General features: G+C 42.6%; 1 long non-coding RNA gene across 1 annotated transcript; it reads right to left on the bottom strand.

Annotated features, from left to right (window-relative positions):
- Positions 1-14,724: 14,724 nt before the first annotated feature.
- On the bottom strand, positions 14,725-22,680 carry LOC142831281 (uncharacterized). Its single transcript, XR_012906994.1, has 3 exons — positions 22,456-22,680; positions 15,259-15,550; positions 14,725-15,026 (listed from the first exon to the last, which is right to left on the bottom strand). It is a non-coding gene; the product is annotated as an uncharacterized LOC142831281 (long non-coding RNA).
- Between the last annotated feature and the right edge of the window lie 1,959 nt (positions 22,681-24,639).

Below are 24,639 nucleotides of genomic sequence, written 5' to 3'. Positions count from 1 at the left end.
CTAGAGTGCCTAGTTTTAAAGGAAGATATTGACATAATAGGCATCACAGAAACTTGGTGGAATGAGAACTATCAATGGGACACAGTAATAACAGGGTACAAAATATATCAGAAGGACAGAACAGGTTGTACTGGTGGGGGAGTGGCATTACATGAAAGAAAATGTAGAATCAAATGAAGTAAAAATCTTAAAAGAGCCAAAATGTTCCATAAAATCTCTATGGGTAGTAATTCCATGCTCCAATAATAAGAATATAGCAGTAGGGATATATTATCAACCACCTGACCTGGACAGTGATAGTGACTATGAAATGCTAAGGGAGATTAGAGAGGCTATCAAATTAAAAATCTAGATAATAGTGGGGGATTTCAACTATCTCCATATTGACAGGGTACACATTACCTGAGGACGGGATGCAGAGATAAAATTTCTTGATACCCTTAGAATCATAGAATCATAGAACTGGAGGAGACCTCAGAAGGTCATCAAGTCCAGCCCCCTGCTCTAGGCAGGATCAATTCCAACTAAATCAACCTGGCCAGGGCTTTGTCCAGCCAAGACTTAAACACCTCTAGGGATGGAGACTCCACTACCTCCCTAGGTAACCCATTCCAGTGCTTCGCCACCCTCCTAGTTAAATAGTTTTTCCTAATATCCAACCTGGACCTCTCCCACCACAATTTGAGACCATTGCTCCTTGTTCTGCAATCTTAAATGATTGCTTCTTGGAGCAGCTGGTTCTGGAACCCACAAGGGAAGAGGCTAGTCTCGATTTAGTCCTAAGTGGAGCGCAGGATCTGGTTCAAGAAGTAAATATAACTGGACCGCTTGGAAATAGTGACCATAATGTAATAAAATGTAACATCCCTGTGGTGGGAAAAACACTTCAGCAGCCCAATGCTGTGGCATTTAATTTCGACAAGGGGAACCACACAAAAATGAGGAATTTAGTTAAACAGAAATTAAAAGGTACAGTGCCAAAAGTAAAATCCCTGAAAGCTGCATGGGAACTTTTCAAAGACACCATAATAGAGCTCCAACTTAAATGTATACTGCAAATTAAAAAACACAGTAAGAGAACCAAAAAAATGCCACCATAGCTTAACAACCAGGTAAACGAATCAGTGACAGATAAAAAGATATCTTTTAAAAAGTGAAAGTTAAATCCTAGTGAGGAAAATAGAAAGGACCATAAGCTTTGTCAAATTATGTGTAAAAATATAATAAGAAAAGCCAAAAAGGAGTTTGAAGAACAGCTAGCCAAAAACTCAAGGAGTAATAGTAACATGTTTTTTAAAGTACATCAGAAGCAGGAAGCCTGCTAAACAATCAGTGGCGCCCTTAGACAATTGAGATGCTAAAGAAGCTTTCAAACATGACAAAGTGGAGAAGCTAAAATAATACTTTGCTTCAGTCTTCACGGCTGAGGATATTGGGGAGAATCCCAAACCTGAGCCATTCCTTTTAGGTGACAAATCTGAGGAATTGTCCCAGACTGAGGTGTCATTAGAGGAAGTTTTGGAACACATTGATAAACTTAACAGTAACAAGTCATTGGGACCAGATGGCATTCACTCAAGAGTTCTGAAAGAACTCAAATGGGAAATCGCAGAACTATTAATGGTGGTTTGTAACCTATCCTTTAAATCAGCTTCCATACCTAATGACTGGAAGATTGCTAGCATCACGCCAATATTTAAAAAGTGCTCTAGAGGTGGTCCTGACAATTACAGACCTGTAAGTCTGACATCAGTACAGGCAGTCCCCGGGTTACGTACAAGATAGGGACTGTAGGTTTGTTCTTAAGTTGAATTTGTATGTAAGTCGGAACTGGTACATATTGTAGGGGAAACTCTAGCCAAACATTTCTCCAGAGCTCAGTTTTATTCTCCCACACCTCACTTCCCTCAGTCCTTTATTCTCAAGCTGAGGTGTCTGCTGAGAAAAGCCGCTCCGCGTCTCCCTGGTCTGCTGAGGGGGGGCGCTGGCTTTGCATCTCCCTGGTCTGCTGGGGGGAAGCAGCTAGTGCGGGGTTGCCTCACCCCGTTTGTAAGTAGGGATCTGATGTAAGTCGGATTCATGTAACCCGGGCGGGGACTGCCTGTACTGGGCAAATGAGTTGAAACTATAGTAAAGTATAAAATAGTCAGACACATGGATGAATATAATTTGCTGGGGGAAAGTCAACATGGTTTCTGTAAAGGGAAATCATACCTTACCAATCTGCTAGACTTCTTTGAGGGGGTCAACAAACATGTGGACAAGGGGAATCCAGTGGATATAGTATACTTAAATTTCCAGAAAACCATTGACAAGATCCCTCATCAAAGGCTCTTAAGTAAAGTAAGTTGGCATGGGATAAGAGGGAAGGCCCTTTCATGGATTGGCAACTGGTTAAAAGACAGGAAGCAAAGGGTAGGAAAAAAATGGGAAGTTTTCCGAGTGGGGAGAGGTAACCAGTGGAGTCCACCAACGATCTGTCCTGAGACCCATCCTATTTAACTTATTTATAAATGATCTAGAGAAAGGGGTAAACAGTGAGGTGGCAAAATTTGCAGATGATACAAGATACTTAAGACCAAAGGAAACTCTGAAGAGCTTCAAAAAGATCTCACAAAACTAAGTGATTGGGCAACAAAATGGTAAATGAAATTTAATGCTGATAAATGTAAAGTAATGCACATTGGAAAAAATAATCCCAACTATATATACAATATGATGGGGACTAATTTGTCTACAACTGCACAAGAGAGATATCTTGGAATCATTGTGGATAGTTCTCCGAAAATATCCACTGAGTGTGTAGCAGTCAAAAAAGCAAATAGAATGTTACAGTCATTAAAAAAGGGCTAGACAATAGGATGGAAAATATCTTATTGCCTTTATATAAAACCATGGTACGCCCAGATCTTGAATACTGTGTACAAATGTGGTCGCCTCATCTCAAAAAAGATTATTGGCATTGGAAAAGGTTCAGAAGAGGGCAACAAAAATGATTAGGGGTTTGGAACGGGTCTCATATGAAGAGAGATTAAAAAGCCTTTTCATCTTAGAAAAGAGGAGACAAAGGGGGGATATGATAGAGGTCTATAAAATCATGGCTGGAATGAATAAAGAAAAGTTATTTACATATTCCCACAATATAAGAACCAGGGGTCATCAAATGAAATTAATAGGAAGCAGGTTTAAAACAAATAAAGGAAGGTTTTCTTCACTCAGCGCACAGTCAACCTGTGGAACTCTTTGCCAGAGGATGTGGTGAAGGCTAGAACTTTAACAGGGTTAAAAAAAGAGCTAGATAGATTCATGGAGGTTAGGTCCATCAATGACTATTAGCCAGGATGGGTAGGAATGGTATCCCTAGCCTTTGTTTCTTTGGAGGTGGGTGACAGGGAAGGGATCATGTGAGTATTAACTATTGTGATCATTCCCTCTGGGATATCTGGTATTGGCCACTGTCAGCAGACAGGATCCTGGGCTAGATTGGACCTTTGGATCCAGTACAACGATTCTTATGTCCTTAAGCACTTTTATTAGCATCCAAGTGATAAGATGGAATTAAAAACCAAGCTTCATGCAGGCTAGTTTTTTAAAGTTATTAACACATTACAAAAAACATTACCACAGCTTTCACTAACGTGCACCTTTGTTGCATGTCACCAACTGAATTGTCATGAAGACTGAATAGCTCCTATATGTGATCTCCTTTGGAACAGACAGAGGCAGTTTCATGGGGGATATTCAAAAAACTTGCATCTCTCCTGCCTGTGGAATACAATACCTACTCTGTGAATGAGATGTTAGTTTTCAGGGATGTCCCACACTTTTTATGATGCTTCAGGGGTAGCCGAGTTAGTCTGTACAGGATAAACTTAAAAAACAACAAATGGTCTGGTAGCACTTTATAGACTAACAAAACATGTAACTGCTATCATGACTGGTCATCTGAAGAAGTGGGCCGTGGCCACAAAAGCTCATGATAGCATCTACATGTTTTGTTATTCTATAAAGTGCTACCAGTCCATTTGTTGTTTTTTACTTTTTATGATGTTAATAAGCATCTTCTTTTTAAATTGAACAAACCATAAGTATTTAGTTGCACTTAAGGAAATATTTGTGGCTGCTATATAATTAGAAGTCTCCAGTATTTAAAAATCCAAATTAGCACTATTTTATGCCTATATTAATCAGACAATTAAAATAACTGCAGTAAACAAAGCTTATTCACTAGATATTCATTTGGATGTCCTCTACAAAAAAAATTTTTTCTAGCTAGTAACATGTAACTTTGGGAGCTTAGAAACTGTTTTCAGCTGAGCAAAAGGAAATGTCAAGGATAATTTTGATAAATGTGAGCTATCCCATATTTTCTGTTAACAAGTGCTTTGTATGTCTAATAAGATACACCTGTGATGCTGAAACGGGTTTTTTCTTCTTGTGACCTCAAAGGACTAAGAAAAGCTATACCCTACCCCATAGGTCAATAGCTTTGACAAAGACACTCTCATTATGTGAAGCTAAATTAGGACTTTATGAAACAACTCACTTACTGTTTCTCTTACTCTTGCTATATGCTTCTTCTATATACTGGTTAGGACTGAAGTATAAAATTGAATCTATAAACACTATACTGCAAAAGTCTGTGATAGCATAGCAAGAATATGCTAACATAGATTTATTATTGGACATCTCTCCAACAACCTTTAATGGCAAATGCAATACCTTTAAATTAGTGTATGTTGTACCTTTAAGAAGGTTTGAGAGTAAAAGTCCTACTTTCTTTTAATTCACATTATACTGAGATTAACTACTGTAAAAATCAATTGTACCACTTCTCTACATAAAGACTTACTGAGAGATAAGTACTTTTACAGCAAACATTTATGTAAAGTTGTCCAATTTTTTTGCTTACCATGCCAGTTCTTCAACTCATTATCCCTTGTAATTAACTTTCTAGGATTACATTAGCGCCCCTTGATCATCAAAATAGAGAATCAGCCTATAAAATGAGAAAGTGAATTTAAGAAAGCTTTAATGGAATCTAGACAAGCTGTATGACAAATGTAAACAAGTCTGTCTAGCATGAGCATAACATGAGTAAAAATGAAAATAGTCCGTTTTGATTCCAGAAGATATAATTTATAATACAAATGGTAGAGTTCTACTTAATAAAAAGGTTTTTTCCACTCAAATGATATAATGTAGAATTTTACTACTACTACACTATTTTAAAACTAATTCTTTAAAGAACTATTAAATATATTTCCACATATTTGATTGGAAGAATGTATGGTTAGAATTTATAGAATGCTATGAGCAGGGGCCTGAACTAGGGAAATTTTTTCCTACTTTATTAATAGAATCATAGAACACTAGAACTGACAGGGACCTCAAGAGATCATCGAGTCCAGTCCCCTGCCCTCACGGCAGGACTAGGCACCATCTAGATCATCCTTGGTAGAGGTTTATCTAACCTGCTCCTAAATATCTCTAGTGATGAAGTTTCCACGATCTCCATAGGCAATTTGTTCCAGTGTTTAGCCACTCTCATTGTTAGGAAGTTTTTCCTAATGTCCAACCTAAAACCACCTTTCTTCAATTTAAACTTCTTGTCCTATCATCAGAGGCCAAGGAGAACAATTTTTCTCCCTCCTCCTTGTCACATCCTCTTAGGTACTTGAAAACTGCTATCATGTCCCCTCTCAGTATTCTCTTTTCCAAACTAAAACACAGGAGTAGGGAGCAGAGTGCGGGGCCTATGCAGCCTTTCCCCCTTGTGTGTGTTGGGCAGAGAAGAGCTGTGTGGTTTTCCCCGCTCATGGTGGTGGGGGGCCCGAAGCTGTGCACCCTACCCCCTTTTGGGGGAGAGAGCTGGCCAGATCCAGCCTTGGCCTGGCCCCCTGGCGGCCAGAGTGAGACAGCCAGGCCAGCCTTGGCCTTGGCCTGGACCAGCCCCCCAGTGGCTGGAAGGGGGTGAGAGCTAGAGCTAGGGCAGGCCAGGGCTGCCATGCCTTGGCCTGGCTCTTCCCGGCTGCTGGGAAGAGAGCTGGGACTGCCTACCCCCAGAGAGGGGGGTTGGTGAGTGTAGCGAGCAGGGGGCACTGCCCCCTAGTAAGCCCTATATTTTCTATTATTCTAATATGTTACACCACACAAAGCTAGTACAAGTTGGAACTCTGTAGTCCACACTTCTATCGTCTAGCAACATCTATGGTCTGGCATCTGCATGGGTGTTTCCAGGCTAGAACACTCATGGGGAAAAGCTGGGCCCAGCATTCAGCGACTCCTCCCCTGGCCTACCCACCCAGGGCTTCCAGAGTACTGCAAATAGCTCATTTGTGGCATTCAAGCTAGAGGTAAGAGGGAAGGAGTGGGGATAGTGGACACGCAGGGGAAGAGGCAAGATGGCTGTGTAGCCCTGCAGCTGGGGGTTGGGAGTTCAGCTCAGTGGCCACGGGGCACAATGGGGCTGCCCTCCTGGCCCCCCATCATAGGGTTCCACAGCTTCCCTGTTTCTTCCCTCGAGTGCCCCCTCAATCCCCACTTGGTCAATTCAAAGCCCCTCTGCTGCTGCCATAGAGGAGCCCGACAGCCAGCGGTAGCAGTGGGACCCATGTTGATCTCGCCTAGTCTGACAAAATCCCTGATTCAGGACTAACCAGGAAGGTACAACTTCTAAAGATAAGTACTGTACAGTCACAATGAGTGTTGTGTAAACTGTAACGATTCCAGCAGTGGATGCAGGAAGGAATTGTTACTTGTATTGCTATTTTTATGTGCATGAGGGAGGAGGAATTTGTAGAGCTCCGAAAATCTGCAAATGTCTGCTTTCTATTAGTAGGAATCTGCATCTGTGGATGTGAATGCATATGTCCGTGGCCCATTGCAGGTACAGATGTGCATGAAAATACAATTTGTGGATACCCATTTTGTATCTGTGGGTGTCTGCATCTGCTGATGTGAATGTGGATATCCGTGGCTCATTTTTGTAGGTGCCCTTGTGGATGCCAATTTTGTATCTGGAAGGGCTCTAGAAATTTGGGGAAGGATTCTTATTCTGAGAAGGAGTCAGAACTTAAATCTACAAGCAACAGAGCTACAGTTTGGGACCCTTTATAGGTCTTCGTTGAAGAGAAGTCTGTTCTTTTAACTAATGTGGTTTGGATGCCTATTTACAATACCTGCTTGGAGAAACTTAATACTGACAGTTTTTCGTGTAGGAGCCTGTATTTTTAGCTCATCACTTAAATCACGTATTATGAAGGAGGACATTAAACAACTAGAAATACTCTACCAAGACTTGAAGCCTATATGTTGACACATTTTTTGCATACTCTAGCCCTGTTACAATACAATTATATATTCTCTTTCCCATTTCCCTCTATTCTAGTATGAGATGCTTGGATGACATGGATGGTATTGGAATGAACACATTTAAAGATTAACTGTTTGATAAAGCACTAATTACAGGTTGAACCTCTCGGGCCTGGGACTCTCTGGTCTGGAATTATTTGTGGTCCTCCAGAACCTGAGAGCACCTGGACCAGAGAGCCCCAGGAGGCAGGAGACAGGGAGCGGAGCTCAGTGGCCAGGGCTGGCTGTAGATCCAGGAGCCCAGTGGCCTGGGTGTCACCACGGAGAAATCTGTGACTTGCTCATAACACCAACACCCATATTCTAGGTAAGAGCAGACAAAAATAAAGACAATTGCCTTTGTTTTCACTTTCACTACCCTAAAGCAGTTTGGGAGGTCACCTAGTAACAGATGATGTGGGAAAAGCTGAAGTACTCAATGGTTTTTTTTGTCTCTGTCTTCATAGACAAGATCAGCTCTCAGACTACTGCACCAGGCAACACTGTATGGGAATGAGGTGGGTAGCCACTGGTGGAGAAAGAACAGGTTAAGAACTATTTAGAAAAGTTGGACATCTACAAATCCATGGGGATGGATCTAATGCATCCAAGGGTGCTGAAGGAGCTGGCTGATGTGACTGTCGAGCCATTGGCCATTATCTTTGAAATTTGTGAAGATCAGGGAAGGCCACAGATGATTGGAAAAAGGCAAATGTTGTGCCCATCTTTAAAAAGGGAAGAAGGAGAATCTGGGAAACTACAGACTGATCAGCCTCACCTCAGTCCCTGGAAAAGTCATATAGAAGTTTGTCAACTCACAGGGCCAAAGGACAAACAGAATGATGGGATTCGCTTCAACACAGAGCCAATTAGGAAGAATGTATTTTATTAAGCTTACTACTTGACAGTTACTACACTTCACAGGGTACACGCTAGCAAGTGAAAGCACTACAGGACAATGCTTAAAGGAGTAAAAGGCTCTTTTGAATGCTCACACCTCTTCTGCCATAGGCAGTCCTGATCCCAAGATGCCTCACATCAGGGGCACAGCGGATGTGACTCCAGTTGGGGGAATTTGGGGCACTTCTGAGGCTAGAAGTCACCAGTGAGATTCAACTATGGGCGGGATTCCCAATGTTCTTATCCTTTAACTGTTTACTGAGTGTGTGTGAGCTTGCCAAATGCCAATTTTAATGCTCCCACAGCATTGAGAGCTGAGGTCATGTTATTTATTCTATAGTTGGCTCTCAGCTAGCAAGCATAGGGAGTTGTGGATGGTGAAGGCCATCTGATAAGGAACACCTGGGGTTTACACTGGCTGGGTACGAGGCTATGCTGTGTACAACTAGGCTGGAAGTTTCTGCCCTTGCTCTCTGAGGCCTGCTAGTGTGTCATATGACAGAGATCCTAAAGGAGTCCATTCTGAAGGACTTGAAAAAGAGAGGAGTAGTCAGGAACAGTCAACATGGATCTGTCAAGAGCAAGTCATGCCTGACCAACCTGATTGCTTTCTACGACAAGGTAATTGGCTCTGTAGACATGGGGACGGCTGTGGACATGATATACCCTGACTTTAGCAAGGTTTTTGATATAGCCTTCCACAGTGTTCTTCAGTGCGAAAGAAGTATGTATTTCATGAATGGGCAGTAAAGAGGACAGAAACCAGGCTAGATTGTCTGGTTCAGAGGGTAGTGATCAATGGCTTCATGTCTGGTTGGAAGTCAGTATCAAGCAGAGTGCCCCAAAGGCAGGTACTGGGGCTGGTTTTGTTCAATAACTTTATTAATAACTTGGATGGTGGGATGGATTTCACCCTCAACAAGTTCACAGATGAAATAGAGCAACAGGGAGAGGTAGATATTTTGGAGGGTAGGAATAGGGTCCAGAGTGACCTAGACAAATTGAAGGTTTGGGCCAAAAGGAATCTGATGAGGTTCAACATTGACAAGTGCAGAGTCCTGCACTTGGAATGGAAGAATCCAAAGCTCTGTTACAGGCTGGGTACCAAATGGTTAAGCAGCAGTTTTGCAGAAAAATACCTGGGGATTGCAGTGCATGAGAAGCTGGATATGGGTCAACAGAGTGCCCTTGTAGCCTAGAAGGCTAATGGCATATTAGGTTGTATTAGGAGGAGCACTGCCTGCAGATCTAGAGAAGTGATTATTCCTCTTTATTCGGCACTGGTAAGGCCACATGTGTAGTATTGAATCCAATTCTGGACCCTCCTCCCCCTCCCCTGCCCCAACAGAAAGAATGTGGACACATTGGAGAAAATCTAGCAGAGGGCAACCAAAATGATCACTTGATTTAGGATGAGAGGCTGAGGGATTTGGGCTTATTTCCTTTACAGAAGAGAAGAATGAGGGGGGATTTGATAGCAGCCTTTAACTACCTGAACGGGGGTTCCAAAGAGCATGGAGAAAGGCTGTTCTCAGTGGTGACAGATGACAGAATGAGGAACAATGGTCTCAAGTTGCCGTGGAGGAGGTCTAGGTTGGATATTAGGAAAAACTATTTCACTAGGAGGGTAGTGAAGCACTGGAATGGGTTACTTATGGAGGTGGTAGAATCTTCCTTCTTAGAAGGTAAGTCCTGGTTTGACAAAGCCCTTCCTGGGATGATTTATTTGGGGTTGGTCCTGTTTTTGCAGGCAGTTGGACTTGATGACTTCCTAAGATCTCTTTCAACCCTAAGATTTTTTTTATTCTAACTGCTTAGCAATTATGAATTCTGAGTGTCAATCCACATAAAGATTGTAAATGGGTTACTGGTTTACCAGCTACCCACTAAGCATGATCTTGGGTAATACTTACCCATAATTGATTAACTGTTGATCCTGCCAGGCTGGAGTACACACTGTACTGCAGGTCCTGCTGGCTGGGTTGGAGTAGTCCCCAGCCACAAAATGAAGTTGGGCATTCCTGGCCAGGTTGGAAGAGCTCCCCATCCATGGCATGGTGTGGTGAGCCCAGCCCTGCCCAAGCAGACCCCCTCTTGTCCCCCCCACCCCAAAGTTGTGGAAAATTCAGGCAGGGGACTGCTCCATAGATAGGCGGTTAACAATTTAAACAACAGTCTACATCCCTAGTCCACAATGAAGCTTCACTAGAATCTAACCCACATGCTGAATTTAAACATTATCCAGTTTTTTTCTTAAGAAGAAAATGTCACTGTCATCTGCATTACTCACTCTCCATCTCCATCCAGCAGGTGACATATAGTTTATAGCCCACACTTACAGATGCATTTGATTTAGGTTCTGTACTAAAGTGGAAGTGTCAAGGTGATTCATCTGTCTATCAGTGCTGACAGCTGTGTTATACAAAGTGCACTGTAGAGCAAGCACTGATTGGATCAAAGAGTAGGAATTCCATATTAAAGGAAGGAGGGAATATTTTGCCTCTTGTAATTCAAACATACCAATTTGAATTCACCACTAAGATAGAACAAAATGTGTATTATACTGTGTCTTATGTATTCTAAGTATTTCACAGAAACTTGGTTGAATGAGGACAATCAATGGGACACAGTTATATCAGGGTACAAAATATATTGGAAGGATAGAACAGTTCATGCTAGTCGGGGAGTGGTGGTATACATAAAAAGAAAATGTAGAATCAAATGATGTAAAAATCTTAAATGGGATAAAGTGTCCCATAGAATCTCTACGGCTAGTAATTCCATGCTTTAATAATGTGACTATAGCAGAAGGGATATATTACCGACAACATGACCAAGATAGCAACAGTGACTGTGAATTGCTAAGGGAGATTAGAGAGGCTATCAAAATAAAAAACTCAATAATAGTGGGGAATTTCAACTTTCCCCATATTGACTGGGTACATGTCACCTCAGGACAGGATGCAGAGATAACATTTCTTGACACCAAATGGATGTTTTTTGGGACAGCTGGTTCTGGAACCCATGAGGGTAGAGGAAATTCTTAATTTAGTCCTAAGTAGAACACAGGATTTGGTCCAAGAGGTAAATATACTGGACTAGTTAGAAATAGTGACCATAATGTAATAAAATTTAACATCCCTGTTGTGGGGAAAACACCTCAGCAGCTCGACACTGTGGCATTTAATTCCAGAAAGGGGAACTACACAAAAATGAGGAAGTGGTTAAACAGAAAAGATACAATGCCCAAAAGTAAAATTCCTGCAGCTGCATGGAGATTATTCAAAGACACCATAATAGAGGCCCAACTTGAATTTATGCACAACATTAAAAAAAAACATGGTAAGAGAGCCAAAAAAGTGCTACTATGACTTAACAATCAAGTAAAGAAGAACAGAATTAAAAAAGGCATCATTTAAAAAGTCGAAGTTAAATCCTACTAAAGAAAATAGAAAGGAGTATAAACGTTATTGAATTAAGTGTAAAAAAAATAAGAAAAGCCAAAAAACAGTTTGAAGAACAGCTAAGAAAAACTCAAAAAGTAATTGCAAAATGTTTTTAGGTATATCAGAAGCAGGAAGCCTGCTAACAGCCAGTGGGGTCACTGGACGATCGAGATTCTAAGGAACATTCAAAGACACCAAGGTCACTGTGGAGAAATTAAATTAATTCTTTGCTTTGGTCTTGAAAACTGACGATGTTAGGGAGATTCTCAAACCTAGGCCATTCTTTTCAGGTGACAAATCTGAGGAATTGTCCCAGATTGAGGTGTCATTAGAGGAGGTTTTGGAACAAATTGAGAAATGTAATAGTAACATGTCACTGCGACCAGATGACATTTACCAAGGCTGTGTCCAGACTCAGGGGTTCTTTCGAAAAAAGTAGTCTTTTTTCGAAAGAACTTCCCCTGCGTCCAGACTCAAGCCGCGTTCTTTCGAAATTAAATCGAAAGAACGCGGCTTTTCTTTCGACGGCTGTACACCTAATTTTATGAGGAAGATCGCCTTTTTCGAGGGAGATCCGTCGAAAGAACGTGATTCTGGACGGGGGGAGCCCTTTCTTTCAAAAGAATTGGCCTCCAGGAAGAAGCCCTGGTGGACAATCTGGGCCATGGGTTGCACGTCTGTGGTTCCTGGCCGCAGCCATTCCTTAAAGGGACAGGCACCCTCACAGCCACTTGTTGCAGAGAAGGAGCCAGAGCACACGGCTACTTTGCTGCAGCATGTCCCAGCCCCAAGACCGTCCTGGCCCTTCCACCGAGCCTTCTGGGGACCCAGCCAAGGGCTCCAAGCGCCGGGCACCATCCTGGTCTGGCCCAGAGCTCAAGAGCCTGTTGGAGCTGTGGGGAGAGGAGGAGGCCTTACAGGCCCTCAAAAGCCGGCGGCGAAACGCTGACACTTATGGCCGCATGGCTGAAGCCCTGGCCCAGAAGGGCCACTACCCCTGCACCCAGGACCAGGTGCGCTCAAAGGTGAAAGAGCTGTGCCAGGGGTACGTTAAGGCCAGGGAGGAGAGCTCCCGGTCTGGGGCAGCCCCCCACTACTGCCCCTACTACCCAGAGCTGCACGGAGGTTTGTACAGTCTGGACTGGCAGACCCCGTGGTGGACGCTCCAGAGCAGGAGCTAGAGCACTCTGGAGACGGGGACATGGTCCCAGAGGAGGAGGAGGACAGCGAGGAGACGGCGACCCTCACCACCTTGGAGCCAGTCACCCAGACCTCAGAGGCCTCCCAGGCGTCATCTGGCGCAGGAGAGGAAGCAGCAGGTGAGTACAGTGAGGTTGTGTCATACCCGGGGGGGGGGGGGGGAGGTAGGTGGGTGCACAGTGGGTGATGCACAAGGGAAACCTGTCATGCTCAGGCTGATGCCCAGGTCACACACACACACACAGTGTTACCTTCAGAATGTCTGCTTCCCCTGTCTCAAGGGAGAGGGCATGCCCTTTTGGACAGCTGTTGCACACATGACTGATTGTGATAGAAATGTAGCCGTGTTACTCTGATCTGAGGAAGTGGGTCTGGCCCAGGAAAGCTCATCCCCTAATAAACCATCCTGTTAGTATTTTAAGTGCTACAGAGTCCAGTTTTTAGGACTGATTGTGTCTTCTTCTTTTCCTCCACAGCCGGACCAGCCGTGGAAGAGGGCCGCAGCACCCCAGCCCCACCTCCATCTCCATCTCCATCTCCATCTCCATCTCGGGGACATGGGAGCCGCAGACACAGGCGTGTCTATGCGGACATCCTGAGGCAGCACGTTGAGGCCGTGCAGGAGCAGAACTCCATCCTGCGAGAGAGGGCAGAGGCAGAGGATCGCTGGCGTCACCGGCTCATGAACGAGCTGGTCCTGCAGCGCACGGTCCTGTACGCCACTCTGAGGGATGTCAGCGGCTTGCCTGCTGCTGTGCCTGGTCCTGCTCTTCCAGCACCCCATGACCCCACCCCACCAAACCCCCCTTCCACAACAGCAGCCCTTTCCCCCCTTGGACATTCCTCTCCCCCAGCCCCCACAGTTCCCCAGCCCCTCTCTCCCCCTGGCCCTCCTCTCCCCCAGGCTTCCACGTCCCAAGAGCACCCCAGCCAGCCAACCGACAGGTGCACCACCCGATCCCGCAGCCGTGGAGCACCCCAAACACGAGGCCCAGGCAGGAGAGGGAAATCTGGCAAGCACCGTTCAACCTGATCCCCTTCCCCCCTCCAGGTTTCCAGTCCCCTTCCCCCCTCCAGGTTTCAAGCACCCCCATCACCCCAGTTAAACAAAGGGTTCAACAAAATGTTTCTTTATTGTAAATAGTTTTGTCAACAACAAAAATGAAAAAAAATTTTGTTATGTTTGCAACATTTATACTATTGTTTGATAATATGTACAAAAAGTAAACAGATCATTTTATTTTGAAACACACCCTGGTGTAAGTGATGTGTCCAAACAGGGTCAGGAGATGGGTTGTGGAGGGAAGCTTCTATTGGGCCAGGGCCCAGTCCCCAGGCAGAAGCCCCTCAGTGCACTCAGTCTCAGTGGCCTCCACTGGAGAATTGCTCCCGGAGGGCCTCCCGGATGCCAACAGCAGACCGGTGAGCCTGGCGGATGGCAGCTGTCCGGGGCTGGGCAAAGAGCCTCTCCTGGGCGTCAGCAGCTCTACCCCACCCTTTTAGGAAGGCATCCCCTTTCCTCTCCACGAGGTTATGGAGGACGCAACATGCAGCCACCACCTCGGGGATGTTGCTCTCCCCCATGTCGAGGCGTGTGAGCAAGCACCGGAATCTGCCCTTTAAACGGCCAAACGCGCATTCCACCTGGTTGCGAGCCCGGTTAAGGCGAGCATTAAACTGCTCCTTGCTCGCATCCAGGTGGCCGGTGTAGGGCTTCATCAGCCACGGCATCAGGGGATAGGCGGCATCAGCCACTATGCACACTGGCATGTGCACATCCCCAACCGCAAACTGGCGATGGGGGAAAAATGTTCCTGCTTGAAGCCTCCGGTAGAGGTACGAGTTTCTGAAGATGCGGGCATCGTGTGCCCGCCCTGACCACCCAACACAAATGTCCGAAAACTGGCCACGATGGTCGACCAGGGCCTGGAGGACCATAGAAAAGTAGCCCTTTCTGTTTATGAATTGGGCTGCTCGATGGGGCGGTGCACGGATTGCAATGTGTGTCCCATCGAGCGCTCCTCCGCAATTGGGGAAGCCGAGGGCAGCAAAGCCGGCCATGACGCTGTCCAGATCTGGTAGACAGATGAGCCTGTTGAGCAGCTCCGAATTGATGGCCCTCACCACCTGCAGAATGAGACAGACAACAAAATGTTAGAAGGGGTGCCTTATCTCTTAGGAGGAGAACCCACTGCCCACCTTCCCTCTCAAACACCCCGGGAATCCCCTCCTCAGAACCCCCCCCCCACAATTCAGGGTGAGTGGAGGAGCTCCCTCCCACTCCCACTCCTCTTGGCCCCTCCTGACAGTCTCCCTTCCCCCCACCCCAAACTGTGACTGTCCCCAGACAATGACTTACCCCCATCAAGACGGCCCCGACAGTAGGTCTCCCCATGCCAAATTGGTGTCCCACGGAGCGGTAGCTGTCAGGGGTTGCCAGCTTCCAGAGGGCAATGGCGATCCTCTTTTCCAGGGGGATGGCGGGCCACAGGTGGGTGTCTTACCGTTGCAGAGCAGGGGCGAGCCAGGTACACAGCTCCTGGAAAGTGGTCTTTCTCATCCTGAAGTTCCGTAGCCAGTCTTGGTCATCCCAGATCTCCATCACGAGCCGGTCCCACCAGTCAGAGCTGGTGTCAAACCTCCAAACACGCCTGTCCACAAAAAAGTTTGGAGGCAAGGGCAGTGCGGCTGCTTGACGGAGGAACCCCTCGTACCTCTGGTCTGGGAGCAGCTCGGGAAGTAGCCTCATGACAGTGTCATGCAGATGCAGCAACAGCTGCAGTATGGTGGCGTGGGGCCATCGCCTGCCCAGGGGCAGCTCTGGCTCCATGCCAAAAAAAAAAGGGTCTGCAAGCAGAAAAACTGCAAAAGAAAAAAGCTGCTGGGGTGTCCCAGGAAGCTGAGCACTCCAAACCAGCACTGCAATGCCTTGCTTAATTCCTCGAGGGACAGCAAAGGCAGCTGCAGGAGCAGAGCAACGGGTGTTCAGGGGCGTCCCTTTAACCACGCGTCTCTGCAAAGGGCAGGCAGGCAGCACCCGGAAGGAAATGCTGCCCCCATGCCCTGGCAGAAGCAGTTCCGGGTGGCTTTCAATTTCGAAAGAGCGTCCAGCAATCTGGACGCTCTTTTTCAAAATAGCGGATCGATCTTTCGATCCGCGCATTGTAGTCTAGACGCGCTCTTTCGAAAGAGGCTCTTTCGAAAGTTGCTTTCGAAAGAGCCTCTTTCGAAAGAAGCCTGCAGTCTAGACATAGCCCAAGAGAACTCATATGTTAAATGTGGAACTTTTAGCTGTGGTTTGTAACCTATCCTTTAAATCAGCTTCTATACCTAATGACTGGAATTTAGCTAATGTGATATTAATATTTAAAAAGGGCTCTAGAGGTGATCCTTAGTAATTACAGACTGGTAAGTCTAACAACAATACTGGGAAAATTAGTTGAAACTATAGTTAAGAATAGAATTGTCAGACATATAAGATGAACATAATGTGTGGGGGGGAAAGTCAACATAGATTCTGAAAAGGGAAATCATGCCTTAGTAATCTACTAGAATTCTTTGAGGGTGTCAAAAAGCATGTGGAGAAGGGGGATGCAGTAGATATAGTATACTTAGATTTTCAGAAAGCCTTTGACAAAGTCCCTCACCAAAGGCTCTTAAGTAAAGTAAATTGTCATAGGATAAGAGGGAAGATTCTTTCATGAATTAGCAACTGGTTAAAAGACAGGAAACAAAGGGAGGAATAAATGGGAAGTTTTCTGAGTGGAGTGGTGTCCCTTAAGGGTTCGTACTAAGACCAATCCTATGTAACCTATTTATAAATAATCTGGAGAAAGGGATGAACAGCGAGGTGGCAAAATTTCAGATGATACTAAACTACTCAAGATGGTTAAGACCAAAGCAGACTGTGAAGAGCTTCAAAAGAATCTCACAAAACTAGGTGATTCGGCAACAAAATGACAAATGAATTTTAATTTTAATAAATGCAAAGTAATGCACGTTGGAAAAAATAATCCCAACTCTACATACATAATGACTAATTTAGCTATAACCACTCAAGAAAGAGATTTTGGAGTCACTGTTGATAATTCTCTGAAAACATCCACTCAATGGGATGTGCCTGGAATGGGATTGCTTCTAGTAAAACCATACAAAAAAGAGACAGAATTACCAGGCAGATGAAAGGTCCTGGTTGGGAGTGAATCCCCTGCTCTGAGCCTCCAATTCCCTAGGCAGGGGAGGCCCGAAGCTTCCCCCCAAACTCTTTTGCATTGCTGGCTGTTCCCCTTCATCAGAGAGTCCACCAGGGAGCTCCTGGAGCAGACAAACCTGGACCTTGCCCCAGCTGGGGGACATGTACCCCTCCTCCAGCTATACCCATCATAGCTGCAGTGGCCATAAAGAAGCACTTATCACCTGGCCCCAAGATGCTACAATGAGAGAAAACTGGGGTAGTCTTCTCAGCCTGAATACTGAACCTCTCATCCTCATCCCCATCTCCATCCTTGAGCAATAATTTAAATAAAGCTGCACATTTTCAATTTATTTTCAAAAAAACAAAAAAAAACAAAACAACAACAACGAAAATTGAGTTAAGGATCCAAGCAATGCTAGGTAAATTTTCCATTATTTAGTAAAATAAATGAGGAGCATAGATGTACATCTATCTTGGGGCTGTCAGTGTGCTATCTTGTAAGTTCAGACAGTGTCCAGAAACAACCCCTTCTGAAGCAGGGAGAAGGAGAAATCTTGACATCTCAGCCCTCCCCCACCTTTCTTCCCCATTCTTCTCATGGCAATCTCTCTCTCTCTCTCTCTCTCTCTCTCTCTCTCTCTCTCTCTCTCATTCACACAAACATACACAGACATCTGCCTTTGTACTCAACAGCAGGTGTTTTCCACCTGAATGGTTTGCTCTGTGTCCCTGAGAAAATCATCACAGCATGCAGGCTGTCCAAAATGGAGCTCTGAAGGGATATGTTCATGTCTGCAGGACAGACAGATGAGTTCTAAACAAAGAGCACAGGGGACTTGAGGGATTATGGGTCACACACTGGCACTCCAGTGCTGTATCCAGAGCCCAACAAGTTCTATGTTTCTCATCAAGGTGATTTACTTAGAGCACAGAAATTGTGGAGTTAGTGTGCACTAAGTACCTTGCTAGTGTGGACACCTTGGGAATTATATCAGTGGGAGTTGATATACTGTAATATAACTGTCCAGTATAAACTTGGGCTAATTATTGAATCTAAGGATTTAATTACTAAGATAGTCAAGGTTAGAGGATCCATAAAGGTTTCTAAAATATAATATTATAATGAGAAAACTGTAATGATTTGGGTGTAAAATGTTAAAGAAAGGAACAGGGAAGTGGTTTTCATTTAATTAGGTCATAACTCTATTAACCTAACTCATGTGAGGATTATCTTGACATCAGTTATTCATTATTAATTTTTGACATCAGTTATTGTCATCAGTTATTCATTTCCATTGATTTGGGGGAAGGTCTGGCACCAGCCCTTCCAAACTTAGTCCTAACCTGTGCTGGGACCCACAATCCTCCCATCATATAAGATTTAGAAGGCTGGAGAAAGTGGATTGTCTCCTCTCTGAGCCAGACATTAGGAATGCCATCCCCATTATCTGCTCCTGTAGGGAATTCCTTCCTTGAAGTCCACTACCAGTTCAGTTTATCAGGGACCCCATATGGAATAAATGCCTGTACCAGACACCTTACACTAGGCAGTAACAGCAATTAATTCCAGGTGAAAGAAGGCTCTGCAGAGCAGGACTAGGCATTTACCTTCTCACTCTGGTGTTCAGAGAGCCAATGGCTTACCTGAGTCCATCTGCCCAGTCCCCAGCTCATGTGGTACCTGTGTTCGGGTACATCTACACTGCACCTGTAACTTGAAATAAGCTACGCGATTTGAGCTGTAGCTTATTTCAAGTCGATTTTGAAATAGCTTTTTTTGATATTTGGCACTGTCTACACAGCACTTAATATATGGAGATATACCTATCTCATAGAACTGGAAGGGACCTTGAGAGGTTATCGAGTCCAGTCTCCTGCCCTCATAGCAGAACCAAGTACCATCCCTGACAGATTTGCCCCAGATCCTTAAATGGCTCCCTCAAGGATATTTTGAAATAGATTACTATTCTGAAATGTCCCTTACTCTTCATGGAATGAGGTTACAGGGATGTCAGAATAGTGAGCCTGTTATATTTTGAAATAAGGGGCACGCTCAAAAGACACAGAATAGTTATTTCAGGATACCGTCGGTGTTCCAAAATAGTGCTGCAGTGTAGACGTAGCTTTCCTGACCTTCTCCCAACACAAAAGCAGAAGGAAACCCATCAAGGATCCACACCCTCTTTTTTCTCACTTGATCAGGAAAAGACCTCTCATCTTTGAGTTTACAAGGGATCCCTTGTGAGACACCCAGACATACAGGGCCAGTACAAAATATAAAATTAGACAAGGTCAGCAGCTAAATAATTACCCTACCCTTTTCAGGACTAAATCAAAAAAGTTTTCAAATTGGTGGTACATACAAAAATGGAAAAAAGAGACAGTTTCCCTTTTTGCCTTCCTTGCTGAACAGGGACTTGCACTGCACTAGGGATCCCTCCCCAAGAGTCTTTTACTTCCTCATGAGCTCATCTCCCTGCTCCCTTTTGAAGGAAACTGGAAGGAATTGTTAATTCTGACTATATTCTTTCCCCTGCATTAAGAGCAGACAGCTATAGAAAATAGGGTGTTTTATAATCCTTTCCACCTAAAAATAAAAATATATCACTTTGTTATTACATATAAGCCAAAATATCCTTAATTAGAATTTTAAATTATTCTAGTAGTCCTAAAATACAAACAATGCAACCTAAAATGTATTGCAATCTAGATACAAAAACTGGTGGTGTAACCAGACCAAGTACATCTTTTATATAGTGTGCATGCTTATTTAGACATTTAAAATGTGTGTGCTTTAACTCAATTTTTGTTTTTTGGGGAAATAAAGTGAAAATGCAAGAAAAAGTAATCTTGTGGCACCTTAGAGAGAGAGAGAGTATTTTTGTGGGTACACCCAAGATTCTCTATATATTTTTATTAGTCTCTAAAGTGCTACAGAATTACTCATTGTTTTTAAAGTTACAGGCTAACATGGCTACCCCTCTGAAACTTATTGTTCAGGATATAGTTATTGACATCTCTACAAAAATAACCAATTTATAGCAAAACAAGTTTCAAGCATGTCATTAATAACTTTTAAGTTAGCTATTGCAACTGCATGTGCTTATTTTTACCACGAATAATTTAGAAACAATAGTTCACATGGAAAAGGTAAAAAATAATTTTCACATTGTATTCCTAATATCATTATTCTTAATATTTACCCAAATACAGGATACCATAGACTGCCACAAATACCATGCTATTGTCACATTTTACATAGTTATCTCTTTAACTACTAACCTCAGCCATAACAAATAAACCTTGAATTAGAAGAATGCTACCTAACTTCATGACTATATCTACACCACTTCTCTGACAAATATCAAAGATATTGTATTCTCTCCATGGATTGTAATACTGGACTGCCGTTAAAAATATATTAAATTTAAACCAAAATCTGGATCTTCTATAAACATTTTGGAGGGAAGAAAATGCCACAGAATGGAAGGTATGTACGTCCCAATTTTCAACGGTATTTAGCTGTTGCTGTGCTCAGCAATCCCATTCCTAACTGGAATCAATTATATTCATAAAGATAAAAGAAAATATACCTGTCCACATGTAGGATTCTATGTTTACTTAACAACTAAACCAGAGGTGGGGAACCTCAAGCCCAGGAACCACATGCAGACCCCGACTTGCCTGGATCTGGGCCCTGAGGCTCTGAGCTCCCTCCTGCATTGGTGCTCCAGCCCGCCTGCTGCTCCACCCTGGGGCTGGAGCACACAAAATCTACTAGCATGGGCTCCTCTAGGCTCTGGTGTAGGAGGGGACTGTGGGGTGCCTCTTTCTTCTTCTCAGTCAAGGGGCACATCAGTGAGGGTTTGTTTTGGTTTTGGTTTTGGTTTTGGTTTTGGTTTTGTTTTGATTCTCAATTGTGTGCGGTTCCTGACTGATTTTTCTATGGGTCAGCGACCCCCAACCCAAAAAAGGTTACCCACCCCTGAACTAAACAAATATTTTCTAAAGATCTGAGAATTTTCCGTATCATCTTGATACAATTGAATGGAAGACCCATTTAGTCTAATGAGCATTATGATTAAATCATTTACTCACAGATCAAAGGAGATTTTAATTATGTAAACGAGTTGTTCAAAAACATAAAATGTTCCATTAAGCTTCACAATTAATACAGTATTTATGAGCTAAGATTATTTTCCATATTAAAACTGATTTTAAAAAGTTTCTCTCAACGCACTGATTGAAAGAAAATTATTTTTAAGCCATAAAAGTAGCAGGCATTCAAAGGATTTTAGTACTTTTTAAAATTTTCCTTCCCTTGTGATTTTTGTTGTTGTTGCTGCTGCTTAAAGTGTTCATTATGTGTTCAAAATATTGAGTTCATACAAGTATTTATTCACAGCATGATCATACACTCATTAATACAGGTATGTGAATGAAAGCTGTATAAAATTGCAGTTGGTAATATCTTTTAAAAACCCCAATAAAATTATTTAAAATTGTATCACATACTATATATATTACATGTATCATGATGTAAGTAAGAAGAAAACTTTTATACGTGCAAGTATATTGCCTTTGTTTTAAAAATAATAAACAAATCAATTTCCTTGTGTAAATTGTGGGAATTCCTGAATAAACCATGCTACAGAAAGCAACACCTCCCTTAAAGGGACTCGTTCCTGCCTTCCCTACTCAGGCAGATCTCCCTTTTTAAAGGCAACAATGAAACCTTATGATAGATGAACTGTTAACTCACTATAGCTGTAAACAGGAAAGATTAAAATAAACTCAAAGAAACAAATGATATAAAGAATGCTGATAAAATGTGCAAGCTGTATTAGTTGTAGAATAATTTATCTCTATCAGAAGTTTCCCTAAAAAAAGCAAATCAAGAGAATGGAAGGCTGCTGACCCTAAATCTTGAAAAACCCAGAGAACAGTTGTAAGAAAACTGATTATTACTTAAGAATGATGAATGTAAATCCTTTTGAACTCTCAAGGCTAGTTGTATGCATCAGAAAAATTTTCTGCCAGCCATTTCCTACATGTAAAGAAATCCTGGATCAAAAACAAAATATTTCAATATAGGAAAAACTGGGCCAGAATCTAGCCTTAATTATGCTGATTGCCCTCTTTTGACTTGAGTGGAGTTACTATGCTGATGTATATGAGTTCAGAATCTTTTCTAAAGCACTTCAGCTCTGCTAGGAAAAAAAACAAAAAACAAACAAATAAACAAAAAACTAAATACACCCACACAGCCCTTTTGTCAGAGGTCTAGACTCAGCTAGAAAAAGTTCTCTGAATTCTTAATATTACTGTTGATCAAGTTTTTCCAACCAGTTTTGCACCTACCTTAGGTTGATGACTGAGCCCCCGTAGGCCTATCAGGACCACAAACTTTTTCTGTGGAGTTTGTGTCTCAGTGGTAGCAGGGGAACACTAAGGATTGCAGGGATATAATTTGTGGGTAGACCCTACTAAAGCTAACCACAATCTGGCTTCAGCTAAACAGGTTTTTTTTGGTGCAAGTGTAAATTCTGTTGATGTGTTGAGGATTTATTTTTCTCATATAAGGAGAGAAATATTCTTGTGCCGTGATTACCATACCTGGACCCTCATCAAGGACACCACTAAATTATTTCCCTCTCTTTTTCTTTCTGTAGGTAATCACATGCCACACAACTTGATGTTCAAAATTAGAATCTCCCTTATGACTTAGCTTATTTATGTAGCTTATTTATTAAACAAAAGATATTCAACCCTTTGCTCATTTGACCCTTCCAAGGCTTCAGCAAAGTTCTTTCACAAGTTTTTAATTAAAAAGAATAAGCAAACTGGATGTGTGGTATGATTTTTGGAATGGGAAAATCTTTAGAATTATCGTGAGAATATTTATATTAAAAAAAATCTAATGTGATTCAAGAGTTTAGATTTCCTGCATCTTAAGAACAACAGCCAATTGGTACATGCTAACAATTTGTGTTTTTACACTGTTAGCCTGTTATTTAATTATAACTCCACCCAAAAATTCTGTTGCTCCCAGATACAGAACATAGTTTATAAATGCTGAATTTAGCATTAAGGATATGAACAACAGATGTGTGAATAGAAATTATCCTAATAATCACCATACATAATACATGAGGACTATTTTTTTATTCAATGCGTGTGAAAGATTATGTTGGCAGAGGAACAAATAGATGAAATAGTTTAACACATCTTTCCTTATGTTTATTTCTCTGTTAGTAACACTCACATTTTCAACTAGTCACTTTTGAAATGTTCCTTCTACTAGGCAGCGTGAAGGTGTGAAAAATGGACCCCAGGATGGAAAGTAGAACATCTGTTGCATGCTCTTCCTGGAATGGTTCCCTTGGGACAATATTGTCCAGTGCCTAGAACTGAGAAACATGAATGCCTGCCTGCAACCCATTGCCTACAGAAGGGATTTGTTTAGGTTCAGGAACTGGATCCAACAGCAGCTCTGTTCTGAAAGGTTTTATGCTGCTAAAAAGAGACAGTGTCATGGATGGGATGGTCCCTTTGCTGGTATTTAACATATATAAAATTTTAAAAGTGAGATATAGATTGGATTTGGAATATGAACTTGGAGGAGTGAGGAAGAAATGGGACAAGTGTAGAATGAGTTTGGAAAAATAGGACAGACATTGAAAGTGGAGAAGCAGAGGTAAAGAAAATATACTCTGCATTAATAGGCTATTCAGCTGTGTAATGTACCAAGCTATAGGGTAAAACATACCATCAGAGCTCCCTCGTGGCCCTGATCCTTCCCTTTTGAAATGATGAGGTTTGAAACATGCCTGCCCCCATATTTTTCCAGTACACGAAGTCTTTAGAAGGAACCAATAGGAAAGGGGTAAATGTTTTCTTTTTTATATCCATGATTATCTAGAGAGGAGAGAGTGTTAGGCCCACATTTACATATTTGACTGCCTAAGGTTAGGCATAAATAAATGGATTTAGGCACTCATTTTTTTACCTCAAAGGACAATCATTTAAAAATACAATTTATGCTATTTTATGTTTTGTGTTCTGAGACATATGTTAAGATTATTATATCCAGCATCATTCAGTACAAACCATTGAAAAAAGCAGAACATAGTTGCAACAGTATAGCTATATCTATATCAGCTGTATGGTAGGCAAGATTTTTTATTTTAAATATTATTCACAACTTGCTTGCAGGGATTCCAAATATTCACATAAACTTTTCAGAAGCTGACATTAAACCAAACACCTATGTCCCAGACATTCTTGGCTTCTGTGGCACCCCCACAATGATTACTTTCTAAATAATTGTTAGAGAAAAGGGCCATCATACATGATTGTCTCTTTAGTTGTTCTATTGTACTTCCTCTCATTCACTAGTTGCTGTCAGACCTTTTCTGCCTTTATTTTCCTATTCTGTTTTAAATTTTCCTAGTAACTGTTTTCCACAGATTCATGAACTTGGACAGCACACTAAACACATACTCTAAGTAAGTTTTGACAAGTACAGAAAGATAGCTCACCAGT

This window comes from Pelodiscus sinensis, chromosome 13 (genome assembly GCF_049634645.1).
Source record: "Pelodiscus sinensis isolate JC-2024 chromosome 13, ASM4963464v1, whole genome shotgun sequence".
NCBI lineage: Eukaryota > Metazoa > Chordata > Testudines > Trionychidae > Pelodiscus > Pelodiscus sinensis.
Note: the sequence above shows the minus strand (reverse complement) of the source record. Positions and strands in the feature narration are given on the sequence as shown.